General features: G+C 41.3%; 1 protein-coding gene across 1 annotated transcript in view; it reads right to left on the bottom strand.

Moving 5' to 3' along the window:
* Positions 1-18,234, bottom strand: part of SMYD3 (SET and MYND domain containing 3) — a 710,646-nt gene that overhangs the window by 637,384 nt on the left and 55,028 nt on the right. The gene's annotated exons all lie outside the window — the stretch shown is intronic.

The following is an 18,234-nucleotide window of genomic DNA, read 5'->3' as shown; positions in this document are numbered from 1 at the left end:
GCAGTACACATGCTCTCTCTCCAAAATAACTAAAATCTTTTTAAAAATAATAAAAAATAAAAATAAAAGAAGAAATAATCAATTTAAACTTTTCTAGGGGCTCCTGGGCGCCTCAGTCAGTTAAATGGCAGGTCATGATCTCAGGGTCCTGGGATTGAGCCTTGCATCAGGCTCCCCGTTCAGCAAGGAGTCTGGCTGTCCCTCTGACTCTCCCTTTTCCCCTCCCCCCGCTCATGCTCTCTTTGTCTCTCTCTTTCTAAATAAATAAATAAATAAATAAATATTTAAACTTCTCTAGCATATAGAGAAAGAGAGAGAAGTGTTCAAATATTACAGCATCACATTAACACCAAAACTTGACAAAGGACAGATTAAAAATTACTGTCAGATCTCACTTATGAATATTTAATGCAAAAACTTCAAAAATAATACCAAAAAGAACTCAGAAGTGCTCGAAATGAAAGCTAACCTATGAGTAAAATGTATTTATTCCACTGATGTAAGAACAGTTGAATACTAGGAAATTTACTCACGTAAATAACCATATAGATAGAAAAAGAAAAGTTGATGACCATCTCAGTGTAGGCCAAAAAGCGTAAGATAAATTTTTTTTTTTTAAGATTCTATTTATTTATTTGACAGACAGAGATCACAAGCAGGCAGAGAGGCAGGCAGAGAGAGAGGGAGAAGCAGGCTCCCCGCTGAGCAGAGAGCCCAATGTGGGGCTCGATCCCAGGACCCCGGGATCATGACCTGAGCCGAAGGCAGAGGCCTTAACCCACTGAGCCACCCAGGCGCCCCATAAGATAAAATTTTTAAATGATTCCTGATTTTTAACCCTTAGCAAAATAGCAACAGATGACCATTTCTTTAATATAGTTGAAAAATGCAAAATTTTACATCAGTCCAAAACTTCCTAATGATTCATGGAAGCATGACTGAAACACTAAAATAATGAAGCATCAGAGGCATTTCTTTTTTTTTTTTTTTAATTTTTATTTACTTATTTGACAGACAGAGATCACATGTAGGCAGAGAGGCAGGCAGAGAGAGAGGAGGAAGCAGGCTCCCCGCCAAGCAGAGAGCCTGATGTGGGGCTCGATCCCAGGACCCTGGGACCATGACCTGAGCCGAAGGCAGAGGCTTTAACCCACAGAGCCACCCAGGCGCCCCATCAGAGGCATTTCTGTTGAAGCCTAGACGGAATAAAGAAAGCTCACCATCATTTTTAAACTTTCATCTAAAAGTATTAGCCAACACAAGGGGAAAAAAGATGTTTTTTATTTATCAAACATTTTTCTGGTGCTTACTATGTGTCAGACACTGTTTCAAGCACTTTACATATATTAAGTAATTTAATTCATATAATCTTCATAACTATCCTACAAAGTATACTATTATGATCCCATTCTATAGATGGGGACATTGATGAAGGCACATAGATAGTAACTTGACTTTTAGTCATGCAGCCAGGATGTTAGTGAAGGTGGGATTAAAACCCAAGCAGAGTGGTTCCAGAACCTAAGCTCTCCACCAACATGCTCTACAAATCTCTATACTGGTAAGGAGAAGGCAAAAGTATCCATACATCTAGATGTAATGACTGTAACTAGAAAACCCAAGGGGGGAAAAGCCAAAATACTGTTAGAAATGAGAATTTAGTTGTGGCTGCTTACAACAATCAAGTAAATAATCAACAGTATTTTGATACATTAACAATAAAAACTAAGACAATATATTTATAATAAAGATGCCATTTATGCTAGTGACAAAAAAAGCTAACTGGAAATTAAAAAACAAAACAAAACCCTACAGCTTCTATTTGAATAGAACTTTACATCTCTGTTAGTTTACCAATAAATATAATGCAGCTCCTACTTGAATAAAAATTTGCAACAGTGAACATGAACTCCAAATTGATAGGAAGTGAGATATTCAAAAGGTTCAAAGGGTGTCACCTGGTGGCTCAGTCAGTTGGGCATCTAACTCCTTCCTAGTTTAGGCTCAGGCCATATTAGGGTTGTGGGATCAAGCCCCACATGGGGCTCCATGATCGGTGCAGCATCTCCTTGTCCTCCTCTTCCCCCCCACAACACTCTCTAAAATAAATCAATAAAATCGCGCCAAAAAAAAAAGGCTCAAAGGGCTCCCGCGCACCAAAGTTGCACGAGCAGGAAGCAAACCAATCCTGGAAAGCAGGTGAGCTTTGTCAAGCAATCTGCTGATCCCCAAGTTAGGTCAACCCTCAACAAAGGTAATCCCTTGTGTCACCACTAGTCACATGCCCAGGAGCATGGACAGAATACAGAGTAGTTTTTGGCAAATTGTTAGTAAACTTCAACTGTGTTCATACAACAGTCCACATTTTTACTACCTGAATAAGCACCAGCTTTCTGAACATGAGAGGGAGGGGGAAAATGCAAAGGTAGAAGTGGATCTTCCCATTGGCTCCTACTCTAGTTAAGGACCTCAACTAAAGGCAAGCAGTAAGCGCCCAGTGAAGACTGCTGCTTCGGGACCAGATGACTCACATTAGGTATGAGGAAACTGTTCACACTGCAAAAGGAGAAATCCTGAATAAATATACAGGGATATGCTCCCTGAAAAGTAAGGATCATTCAGCTATGAAATGAGTTAAGAAGGGAAACTGCAAATCTCTCTAGGAAATAATTCTATAGGACAGATATGCATCCACAGAACAACTGTTGTACATTCTGATAGGGTTCGATGTTTTCACTGTCAAGATGAGCCCCATAACTAATCAGTCAGCTGAGCAACCAACCAACAATTAATGCAGTTCCTACTATGTGCACAACTCTCCCCAGCAGTTATAATAAATTTACCATCTGGCTCCACCAAGGAAAATACAGATTATATGATTGGGGAGATAGAATAAACACATAAAGAGAACATAAAAGCAATACATGAAATAAATAAAACAAACTATTAATAGAAGAAGTTCTCTCTCTGCTTTCCCATACATGTTTTAGGAATAAGAACACAAAGAGGAGTCAATGAGAGCAGAATTTCATTTCCTCCCACTTTTAGAAGCTGAAAGGATTTGGAGCTCCTTAAATAACCTATAGCAATAGTAATAACCTATAGAAGTAAATAACCTATAGCAATAGTAAAACTGATCAGAGATTACTGAACACACTAAAACCTCAAAGAAATCTCAGTAATGTGGGACGCCTGGGTGGCTCAGCTGGTTAAGCGGCTGCCTTCGGCTCAGGTCATGATCCCAGCGTCCTGGGATCGAGTCCCACATCGGGCTCCTTGCTCTGCAGGGAGCCTGCTTCTCCCTCTGCCACTCTGTCTGCCTGTGCTCACTCTCTCTCTCTCTCTGACAAATAAATAAATAAAAATCTCAGTAATGTTTATTCTCCTGCTTCATTAAAGCAAAGTCACTAATTACATTAATCACTGCTACACACAAGCCACTGTGCAAGGCTCCTTTGCTGGAGTCAAAATGAAACAGATGAAAAATACACAAAGAATTCTTACATAAAGCAACCGGACCAGAAGCAAGTTCTGAAGGAACTTTAACAATGAAAGAAATGGGACCGAAATTCGTAAATCTGTAACTAAAAAGAAACACAGTTATTTTTGTGGTCCTATTTATACTTCAAGGATAAAAGCCACATACAGGGTTAAATCAATGTCCTCCCATTCCTTAGTATAGGACCCTTCATCATACCACAAACTTAAGACTTGTGAAGTAGGGTGATAGCTCACATTAATGAAATTCAACAGAATTTACAGAATTACACTATGCTCAGGGCCTGAAATGTGAAGTTGAATAAGACATGAACCTGGTTTGTTGTTGCTGCTGTTTTTAAGTAAGAATACAGCCAAGTCCAAACACTTGACTTGAAAGAGTTCGTGTTACAGAGTTCTTCTCTTTGTTGGGAAAAAGAAAAAGGAGTAACTTTAAGAAGTAAGGTTCCTTGAAACAGTTCTGTTTCTCCAATCATTAACTATGTAACCAAAAAGCTGGAGAGCTAGAATACCACAACACATTACTTCTAAGAACTGAACAGAATAATGAATCAGTTATAAAAAATTAAATATCTCTCAAACTAAAATGCTGTATTGGTTCAATATAAAACTATGGCATCCTACATTAAGAAATTTTATTTACACAAAATCTATCACACAGAGCAAGGTATAACCAGCTAATATTTCACGGCAGTATTACAAAGTGTAAAGAGGTTTCCAAGAAAGAAATGTGCTCCGTTAAAAGCTTTAGGGAGACTGAGCCTCCAAATCCTATAGAAAAGGCAGATACAGCCTTGAGGCAAAAATGCTAGGAAGTGATAGAATGCCTTCTTTACAATTTGCAGCTAGGTTATTACCCATGATAAATTGATAACCATTCATTAACTTTGAGAGCAATAGACAACTGGCAGGCTATTTCATGCCTCAAAGAATTTATGGCAAAAATGACAGGTGACTTTGAATTCAGAAAATAACATGGATTCTTGGAAATTGTTACTTTCATGCATTCTTTTTCTAAATAAACTTGGAGGCAGATATAGGTATTTGCTGCTGATAAGAATTAAAGGTCATGATTTTCCACATCAGTGATAAAAGGATTAATGTTTATCAGCTGCATCAGTCTGTCAATCAACAAATTATATGTGAATTGGGCATTAAGGTGTACTGATACACAATCCACTCTGAATCGTAAGAAAGAAGTTATGCAAAATGTACGTTAACACCCTAAATTTTAAAAGGATGCAATTAAGACTTAGGGATTGTGCTCCCAGGTTCTCTCTGGCCAGCACATCCTTGCCTCGAAGCACAATATTGGCATTCCCTAATTAGGGTTTTTGTCTGGTTCTTTTCTCTTCTACTTCTTCCTGTTCCCAAACTAATCCATATCAAAGGCTTCAGCTATCACTACACTCCTCCATCTCCAAGAAAACCTCCGCCCTGAATTAAAGTAACTGTCAACTCTGGCTGCACAGTAGCATCACCTTAGTGGTTCAGAACATACCAAGCGGAGTCCCAATCCCAGGTGGAGCAAATCAAAGCCTCCGGGCATAGCCCGGGGGCCTGGTTTTGTTGTTGCTTAGCTTCCCTGACGCACAGTCAAGGTCCAGACCTACAGCAACTCCACATCCATCGCTCCAACCCTCTCCTGATCATTTCCACCCAAATATCCCACAGACACCTCAAATTCTCTCCTATCTGACTTACTCGTCCACCAGCACTAAGCTAAAGCTTTTTCTCCTTCTCTTCCTTAACTGACCTCTGGAGCACCACAGAGTCCCTCCTCTTAGCTTCCGTAGTATTCGTCCACGCCTCCATTAAAGCGTTTATCACGGTGTATAGGAACTGTGTATATGCCTATCTCCCCCATAAGACTGGGCACTTGTTTTTTGTCTGTTTGTTTCATTTTAGGATCCAAAGCATCCACACCTGAGTGGTACAAGTGTGAATGATAACCAAAAGCCAAAGAGACCAACCAAATTTCTAGTCAGGTTTAAGAAGTAACTACAAGACTGGAAAACTGGAGACAAGGCTAAGGAATGATTAACCACGTAGACACAGGATGAGAGTCATGAAGGACACAGAAGAAGGGGACAGTGTACCTAAGGCTCAGCTTTATTAGCCTCCACTCCATACACTGAATGGACCAGACTGATTAAATCTGACCCTGCCTTAAAGCCAAACAGTCCTGAAACGTCTACCTCCCCGCAACTTAAGCTCTTTTCACCCTCAATCCTACAGCCTTTACGAAGAGCCTCCATCATCTTTGCCTAGACTTTTAAAAGAGCATCTTAATTCATGTCCACACGGCCCATTTCTTGCCACTCCAGGCTAAGACTGACCAAAAAGTTACCTGTAAAAAGAACAAATCTCCCCCTATTACTCCTTCCTGGGAAATTCTCATGTAGCGCTCAGGAAATGAAGTCATATTCTCTACCACGGCCTATGAGGCCCTCCTCCACCTGCTCTAATGCAAGCCCCTTCAGCTATCCTCCCAACAGAATAACACCAGATTCACACTCAACTGCTCTCTACCAGTCCACAACTTGGTTCCTGAACACAAGCTGTTCCTACAGGAAAAATGCCCAACTCATTATCCACACACACCCAAACTGTTCAGAGCCTGCTCAAATGTTACCTCTTCAATGAGGCTATAGCAGAGGAACACCCTCGTGCATTTACTGATTCTTTCCCAAAGTTTTTCTGGAGGCCCTACCATGTGACAGGCATTGGCATAAATAATCCCGTGGTACCCAGTTCAAACCTGAGTTATGATGGTTATGACGCTGCATTAAAAGCATTTGTGATCTGGGGCAGCTGGGTGGCTCCATCAGTTAAGTGTCCAACTCCTGATTTTGGCTCAGCTCATGATCTCGGGGTCATGACATCAAACCTCACATGGGGCTTACGCTCAGCAGAGTCTGCTTGTCCCTCTCAACTCCTGTCCCTCCCATCCCCCCTCTCTAAAATAAATACATAAATAATATATTTTTTTTAAAATGTGTGATTTTCGGGGTGCCTGGGTGGCTCAGTGGGTTAAGCCTCTGTCTTTGGCTCAGATCATGATCTCAGGGTCCTGAGATCGAGCCCTGCATCGGGCCCTCTGTTCAGCAGGGAACCTACTTCCCTTCCTCTCTGCCTACTTGTGATCTCTGTCTGTCAAATAAATAAATAAAAATCTTTAAAAAGAAAAATTTGTGATTTTGGGGGCGCCTGGGTGGCTCAGTGGGTTAAGCCTCTGTCTTTGGCTCAGGTCATGATCTCAGGATCCTGAGATTGAGCCCTGCATTGGGCTCTCTGCTCGGTGGGGAGCCTGCTTCCCCTTCTCTCTCTGCCTGCCTCTCTGCCTACTTGTAATCTCTCTGTCAAATAAATAAATAAAATCTTTTTAAAAAAACGTGTGATTTTCTCTTTTCCATCAGTCTGTGTTTCCTAGAGAGAAGAACCATATCTTCTGGTCCAGCTCTCTCGTTTTTCTGACGGGTTCAAAAGGGGTGCAGGATGCCAGAAGACACCCTTGTGGCCAGTTCACAGCTATGAGGGCCCCTGGATCAGGCTACAAGGACGGATACTGAAATAAAGAATGGAACCCACAGGTAGAATACAAATAGTGAACCAAAAAGTGAAGAAGGGTCAAAGCAGGTCTTCATCCCAGATGAGAAGGACACAGGTAAATGTGACAAACAGGGCACGGAAACTGGGTATGGAAAGACTAAAGACTACTTCTGAATGAACATCATGAATACAGCTCATTTATGCATGACTTGATACACTCTGCTGGAACAGGGCCATAACCTTCAAAGGGCAAAACCATTCTCAATATACTGTATTTATCTTTGTAACCATCCTATCTGCCTCACCTAGTAATGGATGCTGCAAAAGTGTGCTGAATTTACACTTCTGCAAGCAATGATCACACAGGAATGCATACACACATGTAGTCATATGACCCTAAAGGTGAAACAAGGCCATTAGAAACCCTAAACCTTAGAGCAGGATGACAGAAGAGATCTCATCTAACACTAGTAACCTGGGATTTTTAATACCTAATCTTATCAAAAGATTAATAATTTACTAATTCCACCACATACAAGTCACATGCAGTACTGAAATCTGGACAAAAATGTAAAATCAGGAGCTTTGGACATAAACTGTCATGTGAACTGAACATCAGAGGAAACCATTCTGGTGGGCCGGGGGCAGGGGAGAGCCACGCAGAAAGAAGCAGGGATGAAAAAGAGCAGGATAACATGCCTGGGTTCTTAAAGGCTCTCTAGTCCCCCGCTTCCTTTCCCAGCTCACAAGATGCACCCCTACTCTTCAGTTCTGTCAGACACCCCGATCCTTTTGATATGTCCTCTGCATAAGCTCCAAGCTGGTTTCCGTTACTTGAAAATAAGCACTCTTAAACCAAACAGTGATATGACAAAGCACTTTGCCCCTGCTGATTCCTCTAAGAACCTCACTGCCAAAAACATCTACTCCTTTTATAGCCCCGATTTCATTTCTTACTCCTCTTTCCAACCAGTTCATTCAATTAGTACCTCCTGAGCACGTGCTTCACGCCAGGCACTGCTAACACCTGGCAACAGAAAGTTCCTGCACTCCAGTTCATAATCCCACACAGGGCCTCTTTCAAACCACAGGCAGATCCTCATCAATTTGTAAAATCAATTTAGTCAGTCCCAAGAAGCACTCTTAAAATTTGAAATGTAAGAGAATAAAAACAGAGATAAAAGGTAAGGTTAAATATTGCTTTCTACCACTTTTGTTCAAGTTATGTATTATTTATACTAGATACCGATGTAGTATGTATTTCTTACTGTGAATCATGAACAAAGAACTTTAAAAAATACTGGGGGAGGGGGTGCCCGGGTGGCTCACTGGGTTAAGCCTCTGCCTTCAGCTCATGATCTCAGGGTCCTGGAATCAACCCCTGCATTGGGCTCTCTGCTCAGCAGGGAGCCTGCTTCTCCCCTACACCCCCTGCCACCTGCCTCTCTGCCTACTTGTGATCTCTCTCTCTGTGTCAAATAAATAAATAAAATCTTTAAAAAAAATAGGGCGCCTGGGTGGCTCAGTGGGTTAAAGCCTCTGTCTTCGGCTCAGGTCATTATCCCAGGGTCCTGGGATCGAGCCCCGCGTCGGGCTCTCTGCTCCTCAGGGAGCCTGCTTCCTCCTCTCTCTCTGCCTGCCTCTCTGCCTCCTTGTGATCTCTCTCTCTCTGTCAAATAAATAAAATCTTTAAAAAAAAAAAAAAATACCAATGGGTCCCTATTTTTCTAACAACCTCAACAAATGCCAAGGAAGAAGGCAGAAAGAAGTTGTGCCTTAGAGAATCCATTAATGCTTTAATTAATAAAAAATAATTTTAATTGGCATATACTTAGTTTGTGTTTATTTTTACATGCTTGAAAACAGTTATTGGTTTGCCTCAAGCAGATTATACATTCCTTCTTGTTTAGTTTTAATTAGCTAAGCAAATCCTTTTCTCTTTGCCTTAAACAGTACAGAGAAAGTTCATGTCAGCATGTCAGAATTATTATAAACTCTTAATTAGCCAAGTATAAATTCAGTAAATTTCTGCCATGCTTACAACGAATGCTGACCAAGCAAAACCCAACTATCATCGTGGTAACTAACTATCCAGCTACAGGAGATGACAAAGTTAGCCTGGAAAAAAAAGACCACAAGGCAGAAGATAGCTATGTTCAAGTATTATTAAAGGCATACAATGGGACGCCTGGGTGGCTCAGTGGGTTAGGCCACTGCCTTCGGCTCAGGTCATGATCCCAGGGTCCTGGGATCGAGTCCCCCATCGTCTCCTTGCTCAGCGGAGACCCTGCTGCTCTCTCTGCCTCTGCCTGCCACTCTGCCTGCTTGTGTGAGCACTCTCTCTCTCTGGCAAATAAATAAATAAAATCTTTAAAAAAAATTTATAAAGGCATACAATGACTCTAAAGTGTTTAAAGTAATTTCTGAAAAACATTAAATGAAGAGAATGTAAGAATAGTACATCAGGAGCTCCTGGGTGGCTCAGTTGGTTGCGCATCTGCCTTCAGCTGGGGTCATGATCCCAGGGTCCTGGGGTCTGGGATCACACAGGGCTTCCTGCTCAGAGGGGAGCCTGCTTTTCCCTCTCCCACTTACCCCTACTCGTGCTTGCTCTCTTTCTAGTGTTCTCTATCAAATAAATAAATAAAGTCTTTAAAAAATTATAAAAAAAAAGAATAGTAAATCAAATAAGCCTTGGGCATATTGTCATATTTTTTGTATTTTCCGAATGTCTTGAGCCTAAGAACCTGAGTTCATTTCAAGGAAGAGGAATCCAAACGTGTTTATTCTCTAATTTAAAGGCTGCCCATCTTTATCAGATAGGAGAGATTAAGCTACACTCCTGACTCATCAGCAAGAATACGTACTGAACACCCAGTATATATGCTGCTCTAAATGCCATAAATGATGCAGAATGTCATGAAATACTGATATGTGAAAATCCATCATAAAAACTTGGGATACTTTTAGTGGCAGAAAATAATCATGTCACAAGTACATCCACCCACAGAAAGCATGGTGGCCTAATGTCATCGTTTTTCAAACACATATATATGTGTGCTACTTATTCATCCATTTTGTCAGGGAGAAGTATGTAACTGAAAGTGAAGAAAACAATGTGTAAAAAATTGAAATTAGAAAATGCGCTCACAAACATTTTTTTTTCCGCCACAAGGAAAGTGCTGCCATTTTCACAGTGGCATGTGCTTCTGGCTCACAGAACAGCCATGTTCATGCATTCATTCTCATTTATTCTAAATTAATTGTATGTCTGCCTAATTCTAGGTTCATAAAGATGAAGGCATTCAGAGTTTAGAAAACGAGCAAACCCATAAACCTAACTGTAATTTCATTTGGAAAGTGTAACGGAGAAGAATACCTAATGTGGTGTGGTGTGGTGTGGTGTGGTGGGAAGAGCAAGGAAGGCTTCCATGAAAGAAGTGACTTTAAAACAAAGGCGAGAAGGCACCTGGGTAAGGTTTGTGTGGAGATGTGGGAGGCCTGCATTCGGAGCCCAGTCAAGGGGAGAAGAACTGGCCTTCAGGGTGTGGAGGAGGACAGACAAACCTTCTCTGGGGAAACTGGACGAGTGGAAACAAGTTCAGGGCAGAGACCAGATGAGCCTGGAGTAAAGAAAGGGTCAGACTTTATGTCATAAGAAATCAGGATCCAGAGAAATTTCAGACAGCTCATTCTGGTGGCTGACAGAGGATGGACTAGTGCACAAGAAATCAAGACAGAGGGGCACCTGGGTGGCTCAGTTAGTTAAGCCTCTGCCTTCAGCTCAGGTCATGATCCCAGGGTCCTGGGATCAAGCCCCACATCGGACTCCCTGCTCAGTGTTGAGCCTGCTTCTCCCTCTCCCTCTGCCTGCCGCTCTGCCTACTTGTGCTCTCTCTCTCTGGCAAATAAATAAATGAAATCTTAGAAAGAAAGAAAGAATGGACGGATGGAAGGAAGGAAAGAAAGAAAGAGAGAGACAGAGAAAAATCAATCAGGAGGGAGGGAAACCACTTGTCAGAAGCTGCTGCATGAGCAGCCTGCAGGTGAGACAATGAAGTCCTGAAGTGACCGTCATAGGAGGCACAGAAGCAGGAGAGCTCGAGACAAAATTCGAAATATAGAAAGAAAAGTGAGCTGGCCTTGCTGACTGACTGGAAAGAGAGGAGAGGAAAGGAAAAGGTCAAGAAGTGGTTCAAGATGAGGCAAGGATGGATCCATAGGCATGGTGAGGATTTTAAGCCCTAAACTAAGAACAACAGCTAGGAGGGAAATAAGAATGGGTATCAGGTGATGAGTTAGGAAACTAGTATAGAAATTTAGACACCAGGGTGCCTGGGTGGCTCAGGCGGTTAAGCATCTGCCTTCAGCTCAGGTCATGATCTCAGGATCCTGGAATCAAGCCCTACATTGGGCTTTCTGCTCAGCAGGGAGCCTGCTTCTCCCTCTCCCTCCACTGCTCCCCCTGCTTCTGCCCACTCTCTCTCTTTCAAAGAGATAAATAGGGGCACCTGGGTGGCTCTGTGGATTAAAGACTCTGCCTTCAGCTCAGGTCATGATCCCAGGGTCCTGGGATCAAGCGCTGTATCGGGCTCTCTGCTCGGCGGGGAGCCTGCTTCCTCCTCTCTCTCTCTCTCTCTGCCTGCCTCTCTGCCTACTTGTGATCTGTCTGTCAAATAAATAAGTAAATAAAAAATCTTTTTAAAAAAATGAGAAATAAATACATAGAATCTTTAAAAAAATTTTAGACACGAGGATATGGGATGACAGAATCAATGGCTTTGACTAGGATGATGACAGTGGAGATACTGAGATAAACATATATTTGAGAAATATTTCATTGCTAAATTCAACAGGATTCACTGATCCTATTGATGGGGTAGAAAGAGGGAAAGAAGACATCGAGAAAGCCCCCCAGATTTCTCATGAGGGCAAAACAGTGGTACCTATCACTGAAGAAAGTGGCAGAAGCAGATTTAAGAAGAAAGTTCAAGTTCAAGAAAGTTCAAGGAGCACCTGGGTGGCTCAATCAGTAAAGTGTCAGACTCTTGATTTCAGCTTAGGTCTTCATCTCAGGGTCACAGGTTCAGGCCCCGCATTGGGTTCCACTTAAAAAAAGAAAAAAAAGGAGGAGGAGGAGAAGGGAAAAAAGGAAGTTTGAGAATACACAGTGTTTTAAAGATGTTTCATTTCAAGCACCTCTGAAATATCCAAACAGAAATATCAAATAGACAGTTGATTATAAAGGGCTGGAATTCAAAAGAGTGGCCTCTTCATACTAAAAAATATAGTTCAGGGAATTACTACTATATAATCAATTGTAACCAACCATGCCTGAGATCCAGAGGAAGAAGAAGAACATGGATTGAAAAGATGGCCTTGGAACAGGCACTGAAAAGGTCTGAAATTCTAACCTTTGCATGTAAGGGGAGGATAAGCCTACCAAGGCTCAGATCATGATCTCATGGTTGTGAGATCAAGCCCCACACTGGACTCAGAGCTCAGCATAGAGCCTGCTTCAGATTCTCTCTCTGCCTCTCCATCTGGCTCTCCCCCCAATTTAAATCAATCAATCTATCTATCTATCTATATCACTAAAACAATGGGAAACTGGTATAATTCCATTATTTTAGCACCAGAAACTACCCAATGTGCCTCTTTTTAATCTACACATTGTTAAATTCATTTTTTCAAAGATTTTATTTATTTATTTGACAGACATCACAAGTAGGCAGAAAGGCAGGTGGGGGGGGCAGTCTCCCTGCTGAGCAGAGAACCTGATGTGGGGCTCGATCCCAGGACCCTGGGATCATGACCTGAGCCGAAGGCAGAGGCTTTAACCCACTGAGCCACCCAGGTGCCCCGTAAATACATTAAAAAAAAAAAAAAAAAAGATTTCATTTATTCATTTGCCAGAGAGAGAGTAAGCTAGAGAGCACAAGCAGGGGAACAGCAGGCAGAGGCAGAAGCAGGGTCGCCGCTGAGGAAGGAGCCCGACTTGGGACTCAATCCCAGGATCCAGGGATCATGACCTGAGCCGAAGGCAAACACCCAGGTGTCCCTAAATTCATTTTTTTTTTTTTTGAGATTTTATTTATTTATTTATTTGTCAGAGAGAGTGAGCACAGGCAGACAGAGTGACAGGCAGAGGGAGAAGCAGGCTCCCCGCTGAGCAAGGAGCCCGACGCGGAACCCGATCCCAGGACACCGGGATCATGACCTGAGCCGAAGGCAGCCGCCCAACCAACTGAGCCACCCAGGCGTTCCCCTTAATTCATTTTTTTGATATACAGTTGTATAATTTTCCACAAATGCACAGATACAGAACAGTTCCATCATCCCCAAAGTCCCCTTGTTGTACTCTTTTGTAGTCAACCCCTTTCTCTAATCCCGATCCCTGTCAAATGTGCACACATACTGGGGTCCACAACCATAATAATTTCAGTACTTCCATAGTCCATTACCAGAGCAAAAGGCAACTTCTGGAATCCCAGCATAAGTGTATGCCAAAAAAAAACAAGAAGTGCTGTCATATTTAATCAATTTCCTTCATGACCCACAGGAGTGGCCTCTGCTGCTGGCCATCTGCTTTCCACCATCACCACAAACACCTACCTACCACCTCCCGAAGAGGTGAAGTCTCATTAACTACTTCTTTAATCTGGATCTCTTTACTTTTTCCACAATTTATCTTGGTTGGGAAAATCCCTAAATACTAGAAATGTCACCACCTCCTAGACCAGGCTTGTGTATTAGTGTATTAAAAGAAGCTAAAGGAAATTACAAAAATGGCTGATCCCAGATTGGGAAGGCAAGATACAAGATAAACCTGGAACATTCTGTTGTGCCAGAGAATAAAAAGACGGTCCAAAAAAGTATGGCGGCAGATCAAAAAAACACAGGAGCCAACGTGAAGGGGCTTCCATGAGTCAAATCAAATTCAGCATCAAAACAAACAGAATAATGGACTGTAACCCACTGAATAAAATACATTTTTTCCTGTTTCTAGCCTATCAGTTCAACCTACTAGTATGAGTTCATACCGATAAAAATTAGATAAATAAATGAGGGAGGACTCGTCCTTTGTAAGAAATAAACAGTAATAAATGTAGAGGGAGTGAAGGAGTTAGAAAACCATTATTTTGGATAAAGAAGATGTAGTGTATATATACATAATGGAATACTATGCAGCCATCAAAAAAATGAAAGCCTGCCATTTGCAACAACATGGATGGAACTGGAGGGTATTATGTTAAACAAAAGAAGTCAGTTAGAGAAAGACAATTATTGTATGATCTCTCTGATATGAGGAATTTGAGAGGCAGGGCAGGGGGGTATGGATCGTGGTGGGTAGGGAGGGGAAAAAAAAAGAAATAGGATAGGACCGGGGACGGAGACAAACCATAAGAGACTCTTAATCTCAGGAAACAAACTAAGGGTTGCTGGGGGGGTGGGGGGTAGGGGGAGAGGGAAAAGGTGGCTGGGTGGTGGACATTGGGGAGGGTATGTGCTATAGTGAGCGCTATGAATTGTGTAAGACTGATGATTCACAGACCTGTAGCCCTGAAGCAAATAATACATTATATGTTAACAAAAAAAATCACAGTATTTTCATATCACACAACGATCACTGGCCTCTTAGAATAACCATGCTCATAACTACTTTCAAATTATGGTAGTTATTAAACCTGCCAACAGATCTTGTTATTCACTGCAACAATAAAGAAATATATATCTCCCCTTAAATGAAGAAATACACATTATTTTTTTTAAAGATTTATTTATTTGTTCATTTGACAAAGATCACAAGTAGGCAGAGAAGCAGGCAGAGACAGGAAGGAGGGAGCAGACTCCCTGCTGAGCAGAAAGCCCAATGCGGGGCTTGATCCCAGGACCCTGAGATCAGGACCTGGGCTGAAGGCAGAGGCTTTAACCCACTGAGCCACCCAGAAATATACATTATTATGTTATAAAATATTTCAAAATAATTTAATAACTATTTTAATATTTAAAGAAACATTATTTTATAACCATCACAGTAGATACTGGTTCAGGCAAAAACCAATTGTAAACAGATGCTAAATATATGGAGAAAAAAAAATGATGAGGACTAGATGTTTTCATGGTCTCAAACTGTCTCCCCACAGGAGCTCCTGGGTGGCTCAGTAGGTTAAGCATCTGTCTTTGGCTTGGTTCATGATCTCAAGGTCCTGGGATTGAGCCCACATTGGGCTCTGCACTCAGCTGGGAGTCTGATCGTCTCTCTCCCTCTGCCCCTCCCCCTGTTTTTTCTCTCTCTCTCAAATAAATAAACTCTTTAAAAAAAAAAAAAAAAAAAAGTATCTCCCCAAAGACTGGCTTATTAGTTACAAGGAGAAAAACAGGAACTACTCAGCCCAGACAGTATCATGACCAGGTGATCAAAATTTCACCAATGAGGAGGACATGGACATGGTATACCTCAGGTGTTAACCTTAAAGAGTACTCTGGGTGGGGATTAACAACCTAAGTCTCATCCTAATCAGGAAACATCAGATAAATCCTAATTTAGGAACAATCTATAAAAAAACTGTCTTAAATTCTTTAAAAATACTAACATTATAAAAATACTAACACTATAATAGACTATGATTGCCACAACATGGATGGAACTAGAGGGCATTATGCTAAACGAAGTCAGTCAATCAGAGAAAGACAACCATCATATGACCTCACTCATATGCGGAATTTAAGAAACAAAACAGAAGATCAGAGGGGAAGAGAGGAAAAAATAAAACAAGATGAAACCAGAAAGGGAGGAAAACCAAAAGAGACTCTTAATCATGGGAAGCAAACTGAGGGTTGCTGGAGGGGAGGTGGGTGGGGGAAGAGATCACTGGGTGATGGACATTAAGGCGGGCATGTGATAGAATAAGCACTGGGTATAAGACTGATGAATCACTGACTTCTACCTCTGAAACCAATTTAAATTAAAAAAAAAATAGACTAAGAAAAGCTAAGGAACTATTCCAGATTAAAGGAGACTCAAGAGTCATGGCAACTGGGACATCTGGGTGGCTCAGTGAGTTACACTTCTGCCTTCAGCTCTGGTCATGATCCCAGGGTCCTGGGATCCAGCCCCACATAAGGCTCTCCACTGTGCAGGGAGCCTGCTTTCCCCCTCTCTGCCTGCTGCTCTGCCTACTTGTGCTCTCTCTCTCTCAAATAAATAAAGAAAATCTTAAAAAAAAAAAAAAAAAGTCATGGCAAGTGCATGGAACGTGGGATCCTAGACTGGATGTTGGGCTAGAAGGAAAAAATGCAACAAAAACAAGTATTTGGGGGTGCATGCGTGGCTCAGTCAATTAAGCATCTGCTTTCGGCTCAGATCATGTTCCTGGGGTCCTGAGATTTAGCCCTGAGCCAGGCTCCCCATTCAGCCATGGGCCTGCAACTCCCTCTCCTCCTGTCCCCCATTCCTCGCTTGCATGCGCTCTCTCTCCCCCGTTTTCTCTCTAATAAATAAAAATTAAAAAAAAAAAATTTGGAACCAGTGGCAAATTGGAACTACGTAAAGGATACAAATATTGTGTGAATGTTAAATTCCTTGGATTAAAAAAAAAATTCCTTGGATTTGATTAAGGGTACAGTGTTATAGAAGACAATGTCCTTGTTCTCAGGAAACACACAGTAAAGTATTAAGGGACATTATGTATGCAATCTACTGTCAATAGTTTAGAAAGAATTGTGTGTGTGTTTGTAGATAAAAATAAATACGTATAAAGCTAATGTGGCAAAATGTTAAAATTTGCTGAATTTGAGGAAAAGACATAGCAGAGTTTTCTGTACTATTCCCTCAATTTCTCCATAATAAATCTTTAAGTGGTTTGCCCAACTTTAAAACATATTTAAAATAAGAATGCAGTCACACTTCAACTCTAATTTTAACCATAATTAGCAAGCTGACAAAAGATACTTTCCAATGGAAGAGATCTAAAAATCAATGTGATATAAAGCACAGATAAATATTTTATGAGAGGATTAAAGCCTCAGCGAGCACAGCAATTATGCACTGGTGTTCAGCTTATTGTTTCAGTTCAGAATTTCATTTTTGGCTCATCAGGGATCCACCACATAAGATTAAAACACTTTATCTCTTATCTATAAATAGATCATTACATTTGAATACAAAATACTTCTATAAAAACATAGGCAGACACTCCTAAAGTCAACCAGGTACAGAACCACCCAGTCACCAAATCTATCTCCTGATCTCCTGAGCCTCTAAAAGCTAATTAGCAGTATGCACAATTCAGATACAGAAAGTGGAGGACATTCAGACCAATCTCGGGAAACAAAAACCTCAAGGTGTTATTTAGGATGTCTTCACTGTGAGCAATTCTGTTTTTAAAATGTAAGCATTCAGGGCACCTGGGTGGCTCAGTGGGTTAAAGCCTCTGCCTTCAGGTCAGGTCAGGTCATGATTGCAGGGTCCTGGGATGGAGCCCCGCACAGAGAGCCTGCTTCCCTTCCTCTCTCTCTACCTGCCTCTCTGCCTACTTGTGCTCTCTGTCAAATAAATAAATAAAACAAACAAACAAACAAAAAAATGTAAGCATTCATCTAAAATACTTGATTTTAGTTTTCTAATGATCCCTCATGTTGTTTAAGTACTAAAAATATGGGAAGAATACAAACTAAAGGTTAATTACCAAGCACAAGCCACAAGGGGCCTCAAAAAAAAGAACAAAAAAAACATTTCTGTAAATCTACTCACCTAGGTCCCATACAGAAAATGCCTTTTGTAATTGCAATAATCAGATGCTTTCAACCTTGTGAAAAAGGACCTAGAAAAGTGATAAGCAACACTTTCTGCAATTTAATGAGTAGATATTGCTCTAACGGACTGAAACACATACAGTTTTTAAATTTTTAATCAAAGGATATATAGCATATGGTTAAAAAGTCTAAGAATACAAGAAGATTCCCTTGCCTTGTTCCCCCAAAGGCAATCATATTTTAACCATCTCATTTTAAGAGTCTCTGACAGTTCCCCTCAATTTTCTAAATAATACACTTTTTTTTTATGATTTTATTTAGTTATTTGACAGACAAAGATCACAAGTAGGCAGAGAGGCAGGCAGAGAGAGAGGAGGAAGCAGGCTCCCTGCTAAGCAGAGAGCCCCATGCGGGCCTCGATCCCAG

Source organism: Martes martes (genome assembly GCF_963455335.1).
Source record: "Martes martes genome assembly, chromosome: 15".
In the NCBI taxonomy this organism is placed as follows: Eukaryota; Metazoa; Chordata; class Mammalia; order Carnivora; family Mustelidae; genus Martes; species Martes martes.
The sequence above is the reverse complement of the archived record's forward strand: the minus strand, read 5'-3'. Positions and strand labels throughout refer to the sequence as shown.